The following is a 19936-nucleotide window of genomic DNA, read 5'->3' on the forward strand; positions in this document are numbered from 1 at the left end:
GGAAAACTGCCCCTGGAAGTGGAGCCTAAGTTGGTATCCAATATACTATATCTAACAGGCCTTTTATCTTAAGCAAGAAAAAAGAATCAAGTCAGGAACAATTATAGAGAAATGAAGATTGTCTCCTCAAGTGCTAAGGTCTTTTTAATGACATTGGTGTTCTACCAAGTTGACTTGGATATCTGCATATTTGTGTTGACCTAAAGTCTCTGTCAGAAAAGCAGTAGCCAGAGGTCATCTTTCAGCATTTCTACCACCATCCCTTATTCACATGATCTGAAGATGTATCCAGATGATTATGTAGAGTATAGGGCTTCATATTCATAAAATATAAGCAGCATATTTCCTGGGATAGCTCTCAGTAAATCACTATTCAAACCAACCAGCTGGGATTAAATATCCTCACATCAAAATAAATCTGTTCTTTAGTAGATGTTTGAGGAGCAAAGTAAAGAGGGATGTGGAACTCAAACCTTTGACTTTATATAATATTTGATAAAATATTCCTCATACAAATTACAGAACACCTACACACACAAACTCTAAAATGTTGTTCAAACAATAAACTAATTGCTAAATATTCCTAAACGAAGTCTGTATTAATTGCACACTCCATCATTGAGGTCTGCGACTTTTGCATGACATCTCACTGCCAACTTGACATTCAATGTCAAAAGAAGGTCATTTGGAAATGAATAGGTTTCAACATGTTCATCTTTCAAAGGGGATGTCTCATTTCACTGCCTGTATAATGGGAGATAAAAAAATTCCACAACCCTAAAATTGTTCAAATAAGCATGTTAGAAGCTCTTTGTAAATAAATAGTGCCTGTGTAAAGTTATTGATATTCATTTTTATACCAATAAAAAGAGCTAATCAATTAATTCACACAGTGTAGTTAAGTGGGGAAAAAAATCAGAAGATGGTGTGGGAAATCTGTTTGAGTTCCATTAGTACTGCTACTCATTAACTTTGTTATTTTGGGCAAAATATTTAACCTCTCTTAGCCACATCTGTAAAATGAGAACAATATTAACAATTTACCAGAGGATTCGTGATAATTGAGATAATACTGTATATTTAAGTGCTTTACGAAATGTGACGTCCTATAGAAATGTAAGATATTATAGGGGGCCGGCCCTGTGGCTTAGCGGTTAAGTAGGCACACTCCACTACTGGCGGCCCTGGTTCAGATCCCAGACGCGCACCGATGCACCACTTGTCCAGCCATGCTGAGGGGGCATCCCACATACAGCAACTAGAAGGATGTGCAACTATCACATACAACTATCTACTGGGGCTTTGGGGAGAAAAAGGGAAAAAAAGGAGGAGGATTGGCAATAGATGTTAGCTCAGGGCCGGTCTTCCTCAGCAAAAAGAGGAGGATTGGCATGGATGTTAGCTCAGGGCTGATCTTCCTCACACACAAAAAATAAATAAATAAAAATAAAAAGAAACGTAAGATATTATATAACTGTCTAATAGAAATAACACTAAACATAGAATGAGGAGGTATGAGTTTGGGCCCTAACACTGCTACTTACTGGACGTGTTCTCTTGATGACTCTGTAGATGAATGAATGCATAAATGAATGAATGGATTGCATCAACCATTATTCATTGAGTCACATGGTACTAGATATTTTAATAGGCACCGTTGATATAGATGTGAATCAGAAATATTCTCTTTCCCACAGGGAGCTGACACTTTAGGAAGGAAGACTAACAACAACAAAAAAAACAGATGGTTTGTTATGAAGCAAGAGATAACTGGAATATTATGGAACCCATTCATGAGCATCAAACGTTGAATCAAGCTTCACTTGACATTTTTGATATCAAGCATATCACTGATACTAAGTGTATGCTAATCATCTATACATCAGGCAATTTAAAAATTATACGATTTCCACATGCCAGATAAGTAAGGGTAAAGGCAAAGCATTCTAAAAGAAAAGGATCTACAGGTTATTATCAGGTTTCTCCAGGTTAAATTCATTAATATATACAGGATCTTGTAGAGTTGTAAAAATTACTAATACTGCCAAACAAAAGGAAAAATAATTAACCAAAGGATATCTCACTATAAACTCATGAGCCAGTTCAGCATGGCTTCTCTAGTTAAATGTGAAGTCCTTTTCAACATAAGCTTCAAATAAAATTTGTTTGTATAATCATTGTATTTCTTTTCTTTTGGACTCACTAATATTAAGTAATTGTAGTCTGTTTAGGTTATTAATAAAGACAATATATTACTTTATCTATCCACTGATAATTTCCTTTGTTTTAACACTTACTCATGTTTCTTCAGAATAAGAAAGGAATAGTTCTGTGTAAAGTTACTTATAGTCTTTGAAAATAATAATTAGTTTTGAAAAAAAGAGAAGACTGCTTTGTTCTAAATCCCAGATGATTTTTTTAAGGTAATTAAAATCTAAGAGAACAGAATTTGAGTGCACTCAAAATGTGACAAAAAAGAAGTATGGTTGTTAAACCTGTGAATGGCAAGCTTGGATATATCATTTCCTCTGATTCTCATAGCATTGTTATAAAAATGGAGAGAACAGAAATTCATCTGCTACTTTAACTAAAGATTAGTGCATATATGATAAGGGAATTGATAAAAAGTAGTGAGGATTACTCTGAAAAAAAGATCAAACACTCCCATGAAGAATTCAGTATTAACCGAGATCTTACAAACTTTAACTGAGAGAAGATGAATGGGGCTGGGGAGCTCCAAAGTACGCAAAAAGGAAGGTTCTCTAATTGCAGTGGGTAAGTCTTGCAACCTCAGAAGTTACTTTTTCTAAATTCAATATCTAAAGTTTGAGTCAAAAGTGCAGAAATGTAATGCAAGCTTTGTTAAGAGACACAATGGTCAGTCAACTAAGAAATATTTTTCCAACTCTTATATGACATGAAAGCAAGTAAATAACTACATCTTTGAATTTCGTATACCTCAGGTTTATCACCTCTAATCATTTCTGCTCACCAGTTTGGAGTAAAGATTTTCCCATCCATCCTAGTCCCAACTTGTAAACCATTACCCCATATTGAAGGCCCGTAAGAAGATGTCAGGAAATGTATCTACTTCAACACTAAGCTTGCACATAGTTTGCAAATTTGGCCTGAAGCTCTATTTAAGGAGTGCTGTCAGTATTACAGAGCATAGACCATGTTAGGGTTCCACATTCTTCTATTGCTCCCATCAAATCAGATGCCTTTTCTCCTTGGTTTGACTCCAAGTCCCAGGGGCAGCCAGAATCACTGCCTTTTCTCTGCTTCACTATCTGTGACATAACGTGTGCTTCTATTTTTGAATTTTCAATGTGGTGTGAAAATAGAGCAGTGTTCTCTAACTCTCTAGAAGATTTAAACATTAGTCTATTATTATTCATAAAGTGAGCAAAGTGCTTCTCCAAACATACTTGGCTCATGTTCACCCCTTTATTTCCTTGTTTTTAAAGTTTTCTTTATTTGTTTCATATATCAAACATTTATATACCACCTGTCATGGGCCAGGAATTAACATTTTTTTACAAGTATTAACTCATTTAAAATCAATAAGGATTCTGAGGAAGCACTGTTACTACCCCTCTCTTACAACAATGAAACTGAGGCACAAAGAGGTTAAGCACCCTGCCCAAGGACACAGAGCTAATAAGGGGGGTTCAAACTCAATCAGTCTGGCTCCCGAGACTGTATTTTAATCAACATGCATCCTATCTGAAAGCCAAATATTAAGCTAGAAACATGAAAGAGGGATGTGAGGATTGTTTATTGTGCTAGTCTCATGTGGAAGTGATTTTGAAGTGATATTAAATTAAGTATGAATTTCTAAGATGAGTGATAAATATTGTACTCATCTCTGGAATTAAAATTATTAGTTTAAGAAAATGTAGGGTATGTGGGGAGTACTTCCAGCAGAGACATCTTCATCATGTCAGAATGAGAGGATACCTTTGTCTCTCCCCTTCAATACACAACAAATAAAATATCCATAACCCAACAAAGGTTACATTGCCCAATACACTAGGATACTGGAGAGATCCAAACATCAGTACATACAAAGGTGGAAGAGGCTAAACAGAGTAACAGCAGAGGCAGTGCCCAAGACCCTGAACCCCTAGCTATGGTGGCTGAGCCAGGCAGCCCCAGCTCCAGAAAACCTGGTAGACAGCAGCAGAAGTGTGTATGTGATGCTGGCCAGCCATTCGTGGTGGCACCTGCAGCCATGGGGAGTGGAGTAGCAGTGGAGGTGGAGCCTCATGATCCTGGCCTCTGGACACAACTCAGAGCCTTGTAGCAGCAACAGAGACATGCAGAGAAATCCAACATCCCAAGCATAGCAGCACCTGCAACCATAAGGCAATGGGCAACTGCAAACGTGGTGCCCTGTGAACCTGGCTACCTCCTCATCCTCTCTTTCCTCCTGCCATGGAGGCAGAAATTTCACCCCAGTAGATTCCAGATGTGGCAGAGGCATCAGCCATCCCTGTACTCCTGGAACAAAGCCAGTGACTGCAGTGACACCAGCAACAACAAGGCATCAATAACCCCCAGAGGCACAGGTGGCCATGACGAGAGTACCAGTAACATCCTGAATAGACACGGAGGGGGGTGGAACATGCAGATACTAATGTATAGCCAGAGGCACCTCAGATTAAAAAAAAATAAAAACAAAAACTAGCTCTATAGTGCCAACTATTGGAAAACAAAAGAAAGCCTCTAATCTCCAACCAGTTGAAAAGTTTGAATCAAAACAAATAAAGCTATATCTCAATAAAAAAGTGTTTATTACAACAAATGTGCTGACAAAGGAATAACTCAGCAAGCACCACAAAAAGCCATGGTAACACAGCATCACCAAAAGAAAATCACAATTCTCTAGAAAACAAACACAGAGTCATGGCCAATTGTGATCTAATTGATAAAGAATTCAAAATAGCTGTCATGAAGAAACTCAAAGAGCTACAAGAAAACTCAGAAAGGCAATTCAAGGAGCTCAAGAATAAGATCAATAAGCCAAAGGAATACAATACCCAAGAGACTGAAACTTTAAAAAAGAACCAAACAGAAATACTGGACCTGTAGAACTCAATAAGTGAGATGAAAAATGCATTAGAAAGCACTGGAAATAGAGCAGACCACAAGGAAGAGTGAATTAGTGAGTTCAAAGATAAAAACCTAGAAACGATGTAGGTAGAACAGGAAAGAGAACTAAGATTTTAAAAAAAGTGTAGAAATTCTAGGAGAATTATCTAACTCCATTAGAAAAGGCAATATAAGGATACTGGGTATCCCAGAAAGAAAAGAGAGAGAGAAGGGAGCAGAGAGCATATTTAAAGAAATCATAGTTAAGAACTTCCCAAACCTGGGGAAGGAACTAGATATACAAATCCACGAATCTAATAAAACACCCAATTATCTCAATGAAAAAAGAACTTCTCCAAGACACATGATAATAAAACTGTCAAAAGTCAATGACAAAGAAAGAATATTAAAAAAAGCCAGGGGAGAGCCAGCCCTGATGGCCTAGTAGTTAAAGTTCAGCACTCGCACCACTTTGGCGGTCCAGGTTCGTTTCCCAGTTGCAGAACCACATCACCCATCTGTCAGATGCCATGTTGTGGCAGCAGCTCATATACAAGAACTAGAAGAAATTACAACTAGATATACAACAATACACTGGGGCTTTGAGGAAGGAGAAAAAAAAGAAGGTTGGCAACATATGTTAGCTCAGGGAGAATCTTTCCCTGAAGAAAACAAACCAAACAGCCAGGGGGAAAAAACAATAATTTATAAGGGCACCCCTAATAGGCTATCAGCAGATTTCTCAGCAGAAACTCTATAGGCCAGGAGGGAGTGGAATGACATATTTAAAATATTGAAAGATAAAAACTCTCAGCCAAGAATACTCTATCCAGCAAAGTTATCCTTCATATATGAAGGAGAAATAAAGGCTTTCCCGGACAAACAAAATCTGAGGGAGTTCATTGCCACTAGACCTGCCTTACAAGAAATGTTGAAAGAAGCTCAGTCAGCTGAAATGAAAAGGCAAAGGTATACAAAGCTTTGGGCAAGGTGAGAAATAGGCAGACAGAATCAGAAAATTGCAATTCTAGATCAGAATAGGTTAGTAAACACTTAATTATAACATAAAAGTTAAAGGGAAAGGCAGCATTAAAAATAACTATAACCACTTCCATTTGGTAATGAACCCACAATACAAATGGGGATAATTTGTGACAAAAAAATATATAAGAGGAAGAGGAAAAGGATAGAATCTGCATAGGCAAATGAATACAAGGTGTTATCAGCAGAGAAAGACTATCTTATCTATGAGATCTTTTATCCAAACCTTATGGTAACCACAAAACAAAAATTCAGAGCAGAGTCAGAAAACATAAAAAAAGAGGAAACAGAGAAACACATTACAGAAAACCACCAAACTGATATAGCAGACAGAAACACAAGGAAAAAAAAAAAACAATGGAAATATAGAGCAACCAGAAAACAAAAGATAAAATGGCAGTATTAAGTCTTCATATATTAATAATCACTCCAAATGTAAATGGATTGAATTCACCAATCAAAAGACATAGTGGCTGGATGGATTAAAAAACAAGACCCAACAATATACTGGCTCCAGGAGACCCACTTCAGCTCTAAATATAAACATAGGCTCAGAGTTAAGGAACGGAAGATAACACTTCAAGCAAATGGCAACCAAAAGAAAGCAAGTGTAGCCTTACTTATATCAGACAAAATAGACTTCAAGCAAAAAAAGATAATAAGAGACAAAGATGGACATTATATAATGATAAAGATGACAATCCATCAAGAAAATATAACAGTTATTAATATATATGCACCTAACATAGGAGCACCAAAATATATGAAGAAATTATTAACAGACCTAAAGGGAGAAATTAACAGCAACACAATAATAGTAGGGGACTTTAACACCCCAATTACATCAATGGATAGATGATCCAGACAGAAATTCAACAAGCACAACATCAGCCTAAAATGAAACATTAGACCAGATGATAGTAATAGATATATATAAAACATTCCATCCAAAAGCAGCAGAATACACACTCCTCTCAAGTGTACATGGAGCTTTCTCAAAGAGAGACCATATTTTGGGAAACAAAACAAGTCTCAATAAATTTAAGAAGATTTAAATCATTTTGAGCATCTTTTCTGACCACAATGGTATGAAACTAGAAATCAACTATAAGAAGAAAGCTGGAAAAGTCACAAATATGTGGAGACTAAACAACATGCTACTGAACAACCATTGCATCAATGAAGAAATCAAAGGAGGAATCAAAAAATACCTAGAGACAAATGAAAATGAAAACACAACATACCCAAATCCATGAGATACAGCAAAAGCTGTATCAAGAGGGAAGTTTATAGTATACAGGCCTACCTCAAGAAATAAGAAAAATCTTAAACAATCTAACATTACGCCTAAGGAAACTAGAAAAGGAAGAAGAAATTAAGCTCAAAACTAGTAGAAGGAAGGAAATAATAAATATCAGAATGGAAATAAATGTAATAATAGAGACTAAAAAGACAATAGACAGAATCAATGAAACTAAAATCTTATTATTTGAAAAGATAAACAAAACTGACAAATCTTTAGCTAACTCATTAAGAAAAAAAAAGAGAGAAGGCTCAAATAAATAAAATCAGAACTGAAAGAGGAGAAATTACACCAGACACCACAGAAATACAAAGGATTATAAGAGAATACTATGAAAAGCCATACACCAACAAGTTGGATAACCTAAAAGAAATGGATAAATTCTTAGAATCATACAACCCCTCAAAACTGAATAAAGAAGAAATAGAGAATATGAATAGACTGATCACTAGTAGAGATTGAAATAGTAATCAAAAATCTCCCTCAAAACAAAAGTCCAGGCCTAGACAGCTTCCCTGGCAAATTCTACCAAACGTTCAAAGATTTAATAGCTATATTTCTCAAACTCTTCCAAAAAATTGAAGAGGAGAGGACACTTCCTAACTAATTTTACAAGGCTAGCATTACCCTTGTAATACTAAAACCAGACAAGGACAACACAAAAAAGAAAATTACAGGCCAATATCACTGATGAACATAGTTGCAAAAATCCTCAACAAAATACTAACATGTTGAATACAATAATACATTAAAAGGATCATACACCATGATCAAGTGGGATTTATTCCAAGAATGCAAGGATGACTCAACATCCAAAAACCAATCAATGTGATACACCACATTAACAAAATGAAGAATAAAAATCACACAATCATCTCAACAGATGCAGAGAAAGCATTTGATGAGATTGAACATCCATTTATAATAAAAAACTTTCACCTAAATGGGTATAGAAGGAAAGTACCTCAACATAGTAAAGATCATATATGACAAACTCACAAACAACATTATGCTCAACAGTGAAAAACTGAAAGCTATTTCTCTAAGAACAGGAACAATAAAAGGATGTCCACTCTCGCCACTCTTATTCAACATAGTACTAGAAGTTTTAGCCTGAGCAATTAGGAAAGAAAAAAGAATAAAAAGGATCTAAATTGGAAAGGAATAAGTAAAAGTGTCACGAGTTATGGATGACATGCTCCTATATATAGAAAACCCTAAAGAATCTACCAAAAAACTATTAGAAATAATTAATGAATAGAGCAAAGTTGCAGGGTACAAACCAACATACAAAAATCAGTTGCATTTCTATATGCAAACAATGAACTAATAGAAAGAGAAATCAAGAATACAATCCCATTTACAATCACAACAAAAATAATAAAATACCTAGGAAAAATTTAAGCAAGGAGGTGAAAATCCTATACACTGAAAACTATAAGACATTGTTGAAGGAAATTGAAAAAGACATAAAGAAATGGAAAGATATTTTGTGCTCATGGATTGGAAGAAAAAACATAGTGAAAATATCCATATTACCTAAGACAATCTACAGATTCAATGCAATCCCTACCAGAATCGCAACAACATTTTTCATGGAAATAGAGCAAAGTATTCTAAAATTTACCTGGAACAACAAAAGACCCCAAATAGCCAAAGCAATCACAAGAAAAAAGAACAAAGTTGGAGGCATCACAATCCCTGACCTCAAATTATACTACAAAGCTATGGTAATAAAACAGCATAGTATGGACACAAAAACAGACACACACATCAATGGAACAGAATTGAAAGCCCAGAAATAAAACCACACATCTACAGACAGCTAATCTTTGACAAAGGAGCCAAGAACATAGAATGGAGAAAGGAAAGTCTCTTCAATAAATTGTGCAGGGAAAACTGGACCACCACATGCAAAAGAATGAAAGTAGACCATTATCTTACACCATACACAAAAATTAACTCAAAATGGGTTAAAGACTTGAATGTAAGACCTGAAATCATAAAACTCCTAGAAGAAACTATAGGCAGTATACTCTTTAACATCAGTCTTACCAGTATCTTTTTTTTTTATTTATTGTGAAATTTTTGTTGTATATTATTGTTTGTCAGCCACCATATAAATGCATCCCTCCACCTCTTGTGCCCACCCTCCAACCCCCTTGCCCCTGGTAACCACCAAACAGTTCTCTCTGTCCATGTGTTGGTTTATCTTCTACTTAAGAGTGAAATCATGTGGTGTTTGTCTTTCTCTTTCTGGCTTATTTCGCTCAATATAATATGCTCCAGGTCCATCTATGTTGTTGCAAATGGGATGATTTTGTCTTTTTTTTATGGCTGAGTAGTATTCCATTGTATATATATATATATATATACCACTTCTTCTTTATCCACTCATCACTTGAGGGACACTTGGGTTGCTTCCATGTCTTGTCTATAGTGAATAATGCTGCGGTGAAAATAGGGGTGCATAAGCCTGTTTGGATTGTTGATTTCAGGTTCATTGGGTAGATACCCAGTAGTGGAATAGCTGGATCATAGGGTATTTCTATTTTTAATTTTTCGAGGTATCTCCATACTGCTTTCCATAGAGGCTGCACCAGTTTGCATTCCCACCATCAGTGAATCAGTGTTCCCATTTCTCCACAGCCTCTCCAGCATTTGTTGTTTTTTGTCTTGGTAATTATAGCCATTCTAACAGGTGTAAGATGATATCTTAATGTGCTTTTGATTTGCATTTCCCTGATTATTAGTGATATTGAGCATCTTTTCATGTGCCCATTGGTATCTGTATATCTTTTTTGGACAAGTGTCTGTTCATTTCCTCTGCCCATTTTTTGATCGGGTTGTTTGTTTTTTTGTTGTTCAGTTGTGTGAGTTCTTTATATATTATGGAGATTACTCACTTGTTGAATATATGGTTTGCAAATATTTTTTCCCAGCTGGTGGGTTGCCTATTCATTTTGATCATGGTTTCATTTGCCTTGTAGAAGCTCTTTAATTTGATGAAGTCCCACTTGTTTATTTTTTCTTTTGTTTCCCTTGTCTGAGTAGACATGGAATTCAAAAAGATCACTTTATGACTGATGATGAATGGTGTACTGCCTATATTTTCTTCCAGGAGTTTTATAGTTTCAGGTCTCACCTTCCAGTCTTTGATCCATTTAAGTTAATTTTTTTGTATGGCAAAAGAGGATGGTCTACTTTCATGCTTTTGCAAGTGGCTGTCCACTTTTCCCAGCACCATTTATTGAAGAGACTTTCCTTTCTCCATTGTATGTTCTTAGCTCCTTTGTTGAAGATTAGCTGCCTGTAGGTGTGAGGTTTTATATCTGGGCTTTCAATTCTGTTGCATTGATCTGTGTGTCTGTTTTTGTACCAGGACCATGCTCTTGATTACTATCGCTTTGTAGTGTGTTTTGAAGTCAGGGATTGTGCTGGCTCCAGCTTTGTTCTTTTTTCTCAGTTTTGCTTTAGCTATTCAGGGTCTTTTGTTGTCCCGTATGAATTTTAGTGTTCTTTATTCTGTTTCCTTGGGATTCTGATTGGGATTGCATTGAATCTGTAGATTGCTTTAGGTAGTATGGACATTTTAACTATGTTTATTTTTTCAATCCAAGTGCATGGATTATTTTTCCATTTCTGTATGTCATCATTGATTTCACTCAATAATGTCTTATAATTTTCATGTATAAGTCTTTCACTTCCTTGGTTTAATTTATTGCTAGATATTTTATTCTTTTTGTTGTAATTGTAAATGGGATTGTCTTCTTGAGTTCTCTTTCTGTTAGTTCATTGTTGGCATATAGAAATGCAACTGACTTCTGCAAGTTGATTTTTTACCCTGTAACTTTGCTGTAATTGTTGATCATTTCTAATAGTTTTCCAATGGATTCTTTAGAGTTTTCTATATATAAGATCATGTCATCTGCAAACAGCGAGAGTTTCACTTCTTCTTTGCCTATTTGTATTCCTTTTTCTTGCCTAATTGCTCTGATCAGAACCTCCAGTACTGTGTTGAATGAGTGGTGAGAGTGGGCACCCTTGGCTTGTTCCTGTTCTCATAGGGATGGCTTTCAGTTTTTCCCTGTTGAATATGATGTTGGCTGTGAGTTTGTCACATAATGCCTTTATTATGTTAAGGTATTTTCCTTCTATACCCATTATTTTGAGAGTTTTTATCATAAATGGATACTGGATCTTGTCAAATGCCTTCTCTGCATCTATTGAGATGATCATATGGTTTTTATTCCTCATTTTGTTAATGTGGTGTATCACATTGATTTATGGAAGTTGAATACCAGTATCTTTTTGAATATCATGTATCCTCAGGCAAGGGAAAAATACAAAAAATAAACGAATGGGAGTGTTTCAGACTAAAAACCTTCTGTACAGCAAAGGAAACCATCAACAAAATGAAAAGGCAACCTACTAAGTGGGAGAAAATATTTGCAAATCATATACTTGGCAAAGGGTTAATATCCAAAATATATAAAGAACTCATACAACTCAACAATAAAAAAAAACAACAACCCAATCAAAAAATGGGCAGAGGATATGAACAGACATTTTTCCAAAGAAGATATACAGATGGCCAACAGGACCATGAAAAGATTTTCAACATCACTAATTATTGGGGAAACGTGAATCACAACCACAATGACATATCACCTCATGCCTATCAGAATGGCTATTATTAAAAGGACAAGAAATAACAAGTGTTGGAAAGTATGTGGAGAAAAGGGAACCCTCATACACTGCTGATGCGAATGTAAATGGGTGCAGCCACTAGGGAAAACAGTATGGAGATTTCTCAAAAAATTAAAAATAGAACTACCATGTGATCCAGCTAATCCACTTCTGGATATTTATCCAAAGAACACAAAAACAGTTCAAAAAGATACATGCACCACTATTTTCATTGCAGCGTTATTTACAATAGCCAAGACTTGGAAACAACCTAAGTGCCCATTGATGGATGAATGGATAAAGATGATGTTGTATATATATGTATATACACACCCACAGAGCACTAGAATACTACTCAGCCGTAACAAAGATGAAATCTAGTCATTTGTGACAACATGGATGGACCTTGAGGGTATTATGCTAAGTGAAATAAATCAGATGGAGAAAGAAAAATACCGTATAATTTCATTCATATGTGGGGGATAAACAAACAAACACATAGATACAGGGAAGAGATTGGTGGTTGCCAGAGGGAAAGGGGACCAGGGGAGGATGAAAGGGGTAAAGGAGGACATTATGTACAGTGAGAGATGGAAACTAGACTTTTGGTGGTAAACATGATGTAATCTATACAGAAGTCAAAACATAATGATGTACACCTGAAATTTATATAAAGTTATAAACCAATGTTACCTCAGTAAAAACAAAAAAAAATACTTTTAGCAACCTTTACCTACATGTCAACTGCTAACCATCATCAACACGCTTCATTAAATATAGAGTTTGTTTATTCAATTATTTAAATATGTGGTAATAAGTTATTGATGATGACAAAAATCGTATTCAGAAAGATACCGCACATCCCATGAGAAAAGCAATTAGGATTTTATAAATCCAATTAATTTGAAATAGCTTTATTTTTGCGTAGTACTCTGTAAGGCAAATGATTGTCAATTTTAGAAAAGCCCAATAACATTGTCCTCCATCCTTTTCTCAATATTCTGTATTATAAAGAGCTGTCACTGTAAATCCATTTGGCTGATTTTTCCCAGTTTTAAATACCATTTAAAATTAATCCTATGTTTTGTTTGTTCTATCAAAGTATATAATGCATTTTCCAAAATGTGACTAAAGACAAGAGGCTCTGATTTTGAAGAACATTAATACATAAGTCTAATTGACTTTTTGTCCTCTTTTTTGCACCTGCTTCATAACAAATGAAAATCCTAAACTCTTCTCTATGAAATAATACTATCAGAATTTTAAAAGACAAGAGTTTATTCCTGCACAACAGCTGGAGAGAAACAATATTGAGGAATGTCACCTAAAGTATGTTCTGTAACATGTTAATAAATTTTCTGTAAAACAAAACAGAACTTTTATCATGCCCCCAAATTTTGTAAGAATACACATTCTATGTCCTTTTCGGATATTTACTCTGCGTATTGACATAGTAAAAGTTTCAAGAAATCCTACAATGAAGGCAAATCTAATTGTATTTATCCATTATTCCTCTAAGAAGCAATCGATTCTTAGGGCTGAAATTTCTTAAGCATATAATGTGTACTGGGCACTCTACTAGGTGCTATAAATACAGTGGCATAAAAAAGAGACAGGATCCCTGGAGATGAGAACTGGGTACAGAGGGGAAAGAACATGAAGTCTCACAGAGGCAACATGTGGACTCTACCACTCAGAAATAGTGTTCTACACAACTGTTGCTGCCTGGGGACATCTGATGAATCTCCGCATAGAAAGCTATAGCAGTTGTCCTGGTAAAATGTAATCTGGACCTTAACAAGATTACCGATAGTAATACTGGACAGGAGGGGCAAATACTAGTGGCATTGTTTAAGTAGATTCTATAGAAATAACAGATACTCCCTGTGAGAAGGGACAGAAGATTTCATCCAGTTTAGCATCTGTCAAACTATGTTCCTGGAAATATCAGTTCTTCAGGAAATATTTCTCTGGTCAAATAATTTGGGGAAGTTTCCAAGTCTATTCTTCTCTTGGAGATTGATAATGTACATTAGCGTTTGCGTGGAAGCTCTCCTGTAAAAAGGCATGTTTATATTTACTTAAACTTTATTTCCTAAATATATTATTCATATAATCCTTTATACTATTTCAGTAAACACAATTGAATGGGGGATAATCCTCAATGGATTTTGCTGTTCACATAGCATAGAATTATAGCAGCTTAGAACTAGAAAAGACATAATTGTCACCAAGGAAATAGGTATAGGTATCAACCTATTGACTTCCAGGCAACATTTTTTTTTTTTTATGAAACCAATATAGTACTATTTTTCTGCCATAAAGATAGGGCTTGGTGCAATTCCTCAAATATCCTTATTCTACAATACAACGAGGAAAATAAGAAATAAAAAGTATTAGTTTGATGCAACAGTTTATTCTTAATGTATTATGGAGTGTATCTCACAGAATAGTAGCAGGTTTTGAGCCCAAGTTTCTCAGCAAGAGTGCTTTCCAACACACTGTAATGGGTAACAGAGCAGAGGAATTAGAGTGCAGAGTGTGAGTAACAAATAGAACCACAAAATAAATGGATCTAATTTTCCCTAGAGAATGGCAGCAATGCAGGCGTCTGCATACAAATCTCTATTATATTACATTTTATCTCTGTACAAACTTTAAATATGCCTAAGTGTGTATCAACACTGAATTGAAAAGTGAAAAAATATAGTGTGTATTGCTTATACACACTACCAAATCACAACTTGCTTAATATTTCTGATAAAATGGATGAGAAATTAGATACTTAGCAGGTGCAATTCAAAAATTATCTTTTGTATAGTGAGTGATGGACTCGATATAAAATTTCCAGGTAGTTATACCACTTTTAATTAGAGGTTTTATGGCTAGAAGATAACACTGTACGATGAATGTCATTCTATGGAATAATATATCAGGACATTTATCCAATTTGTGCATGTATTAATAGCTGTCTCCAAATTATTTTATCCATACCATCACAGCCCTGCTGATAAACACTCTTCGGCTACTTCTCTACAAAAGTGACATCAATTAGATATGTGTCTTGGAAACTCATTTTAAGAGACTGTAGAGCCTGACTTACTTCCACTTATTTTTTTTTACAGTTATGTGTCGCTTAAGGACGGGAATATGTTCTGAGAAATTGATCATTATGTGATTTTGTTGTTGAGCGAACGTTGTAGAGTGTACCGAAGGGGAACAAAATTTGCCACTCCACAATGTGTCTCTTTAGCATGAGGATTATTTTATGCTGATTATTTGTAAGAAACAAAGGACTTAGAAATTTTTTCTTGTTACCTCCTCCTTAACTGCTTAAAAGAATTCAGATAAAAAAATATCTGTCTCAGGAAGCAAGTTATCACCTTAGCATAGCATGAACTAGGTGGTAGGCAGGGAAGAACCTAGAAAAGCCTGCTTGTTGGGCTCCCCTCTGTGTTCTTCTGTTTCTGTGTGGCCAAGCACTTGTTTTCCAAATGTTTGCTCCTTTTCACTTGCCTGTGGATTGCCTTCCTTCCCTTTGAAGTTCTTGACTCTCCCCACACCCAACATCTTCTTTTGTCTTTGGCTGAGGATGGTATTTAAAGCAAGTGCTTTGGCCATTTTGGTAAGTTACTTGGTTTCCCTAGGTTTCTCCCATGTATATGTATTATTAATCATTTGTTTGTTTTTCTCCTGTTAATCTGTCTCATGTCAATTTAATTCTCAGACCAGCCAGAAGAACATAGAAGGCTAAGGGAAAATTTCTTCCTCCCCTATAGTACTTACACAAACCTAGATGGTAAAACATGCTACACACCTAGGGTATATGGTACTAATCTTAAGAAAGCACTGTAGTATATGTGGTTTGTCATTAACCAAAATGTTGTTATGTGGCACATGACTGTATATCGACTCTTTGTTTTTTCCTTTCCACATAAAAATAATATACATACATAAAAGTAACTACATCAAAAGTATGCAGCTCAAATAATTTTCAAAATTGAACAAACTGACGCAACAATCCCCCAGATCAAGAAATAGAGTATTACCAACATCCCAGAAGAATCTATTGTGATCACTCCCACATAATACTTTCCCCACGAGTAACCACTCTCATGATTTCTAACATCACAAAAAAATTTTTCCAGCTTTCAATCTTGATATAAATGGAATCATAAAGTATATATTCTTTTGTGTCTTGTATTTCACTCAGAATTATGTCTATGAGACTTATCCATGTTGTTGCATGTCATTGCAGATTGTTCATTCTCATTGTTGCATAGCATTACAATATACAGTATTCCATTGTGTGACTATACCACAATTTAATTATACATTCTACCATTGATAAGCACCTGTGAACAGGGATTTTGTGAAAATATTTTTACATTCATATTGGGTATATACCTAAGAATGGAATTCAAGGTCAAATGTGCAAATGTTCAACTTTCCTCTTCGCAATTCAGTGTTCCTTTAGTCACAAATCAAGTAAACATATAAGAGTAGGTCTGCTTCTGAATTCTCTATTCTCTTCCACTTGTCAATTTGTCTATCTTTTCAACAATATGACACAATCTTAATTACTATGACTTAATAATTGATCTTCATATCTACTATAGTAAATCTTTCAAGTTGGTTCTTCTACTTCAAAATTGTCTTGGTTATAATTGGCCCTTTGACTTTCCATAAAAAATTTAAAGTCAGCTTGCCAATTTCCACAAAAATAAACCTGTTGTGATTTTGATTGGGATTGCATTGAATCTATAGATTATGAATGAAACAATATTTTACAATATTGAGTCTTCCAGCCTATGAATATGAAATCTTCTTCATTTTATTTAAATGATCTGTAATTTTTCTCAACAATGTTTAACAGTTTAATAGTGGAAGCCTTTTACATCTTTTGTTAGAGCTACTCCTAGTTGCTGTAAATCTTCCAAATTTTTTGTTCTTTTTCAAGATTGTCTAGGCTATTCTAGGTCCCTAACAATTTAATTTAAATTTTAAAATCAAGTAGCCAATGTCTCTAAAGCCTGTTGGGAATTTTTATTGTAATTGCTATATATCTATAGGTTAATATGGAAATAACTGATATTTTTGAGGTAATGATCCTTCCCATCAAGGAGCATCTCTCCATCTATTTACCTTTTCTTTAATTTTATTTACCTTCTCTCACAATTTCATGCAATAGATGCAAAAATTCTCAACAATATATTAGGAAATTCAATTCAACAATGCATAAAAAGAATTATACACCACTAGCAAATGGTATTTATTTCAGGTATGCAAGGCTAGTTCAACACTCGGAAATCAAGCAATGTAATCTACTGTATCAACAGACTGAATTATAAATATTATGATATCTTAGAGGCATACATGTGGCTTTCTAGATTTCCCCCTGTACATAGGTGTTTTTTAAAGTTCTTATTCACCTAAATAACTCTCTCTCCAGGTTTTCATCCCAGGCTTTTAGCATGTCTATGGTTTGTCCCAACTGTAATCTTTTGCCACAAGTGGAGGCTAGAAGTCTGAGATCAAGTGTTGGCAGGGTTGTTTCCTTCCGATAACTGAATAGACAGTCTTGAAATAAAAGAATTAAATTGATAGGACTCACATTTCCCAATTTCAAAAGCTGCTACAAAGCTTCAGTAATCAAACTAGTGTGTTAATGGCAAAAAAAAAAAATAGACATACAAATAAATGGATTAGAATTCAAATTTCAGAAATAAACCCATGTATATATGGTCAAATGATTTTTTACCAGAATGCCAAGATCATTGCAAGGGAAAATAATAGTCTCTTCAATAAATCGTTCTGGAACAAGTGGATATCCGCATGCAAAAGAATGAAACTGGATTTTAATTTACACTATCTACAGAATTTAACTTAAAATGAATCAAAGATGTAGATATAAGAAGTAAAATTAAAAAAACTCATAGCAGTAAACACATGGTGAGTAAGGGGCTGGGAAAATCTACAAGCCTGGAGAAGTGCCAGGGACACCTAAAAAGACTTTGGTTTTTGCAATGCTTTCTTAAATATGACAACAAATGAACAAGAACATAAGAAAAAATTAGATAAATTGAACTTCATCAAAATTAAAAACTTTTGTGCACCAAAGAACACTAGCAAAAGAGTGAAAGACAACACATATATCTGATAAGGGTCTAGTATCCAGAATGTATAAAAATATCTTACAACTCAAAAAGAAGACAAACGACCCAATAAAAAAATGGACAAAGGGGGCCGGCCCCATGGCTTGGCAGTTGAGTGCACGCGCTCCGCTGCTGGCGGACCGGGTTCGGATCTCGGGTGCGCACCGATGTACCGCTTCTCCGGCCATGCTGAGGCCGCGTCCCACATACAGCAGCTGGAGGGATGTGCAACTATGACATAGACTATCTACTGGGGCTTTGGGGGAAAAATAAATAAAATTAAAAAAAAAATGGACAAAGGGCTTGAACAAACATTTATCCGAGGAAGACATACAAAAGGCCAACATGTACATGAAAAGATGCCCAACATCATTAATTAGTACAGAAATGCAAATCAAAACCACACTGAAATAGCACTTCACACCCAGTAGGAAGGATATTATTTTATTTTATTTTTAATTTTTTGTTTATTGCAGTAACATTGGTTTATGACATTGTATAAATTTCAGGTGTACATCATTATACTTTTATTTCTGCATAGATTACATCATGTTCACCACCCAAATACTAATTACAATCTATCACCACACACATGTGCTGAATTATCCCTTTCACCCTCCTCCCTCTCACCTTCCCCTCAGGTAACCACCAATCCAATCTCTGTCTCTATGTGTTTGTTTGTTGTTGTTGTCATTATCTACTACTTAATGAGTGAGATCATACAGTATTTGACTTTCTCCCTCTGACTTATTTCACTTAGCATAATACCCTCAATGTCCATCCATGTTGTCACAAATGGCTGGATTTCATCATTTCTTATGGCTGAGTAGTATTCCATTGTGTATATATACCACATCTTGTTCATCCATTCGTCCCTTGGTGGGCACTTAGGTTGCTTGCAAGTCTTGGCTATTGTGAATAACGCTGCAATGAACACAGAGGTGCATGTAAATTTACACATTGTTTTTTTCAGGTTGTTTGGATAAATACCCAGCAGTGAAATAGCTGGATCATATGGTAGTTCTATCCTTGGTTTTTTGAGGAATCTCCATACTGTTTTCCATAGCGGCTGCACCAGTTTGCACTCCCACCAGCAGTGTATGAGAGTTCCCTTCTCTGCACATCCTCTCCAACACCTGTTGTTTCCTGTCTTGTTAATTATAGCCATTCTGACAGGCGTGAGGTGATATCTCATTGTAGTTTTGATTTGCATTTCCTTGATAGTTAATGATGTTGTACATCTTTTCAAGTGTCTGTTGGTCATCTGTATATCGTCTTTGGAGAAATGTCTGTTCAAGTCTTTTGCCCATTTTTTAATTGGGTTGTTAGTTTTTTTGTTGTTGAGATGCATGAGTTCTTTATATATTTTGGAGATTACCCCTTATCAGATTTATGGTTTGCAAATATCTTCTCCCAATTGTTAGGTTGTCTTTTCGTTTTGTTGATGGTTTCCTATGCTGTGCAGAAGCTTTTTAGTTTGATGTAGTCCCATTTGTTTATTTTTTCTATTGTTTCTCTTGCTCGGTCAGACATGGTGCTTGAAAATATGTTGCTAAGACCGATGTCGAAGAGCGTACTGCCTATGTTTTCTTCTAGAAGTTTCATTGTTTCAGGTCTTACATTCAAGTCTTTAATGCATTTTGAGTTAATTTTT

Source organism: Diceros bicornis, chromosome X (assembly GCF_020826845.1).
Source record: "Diceros bicornis minor isolate mBicDic1 chromosome X, mDicBic1.mat.cur, whole genome shotgun sequence".
Lineage (NCBI taxonomy): Eukaryota > Metazoa > Chordata > Mammalia > Perissodactyla > Rhinocerotidae > Diceros > Diceros bicornis.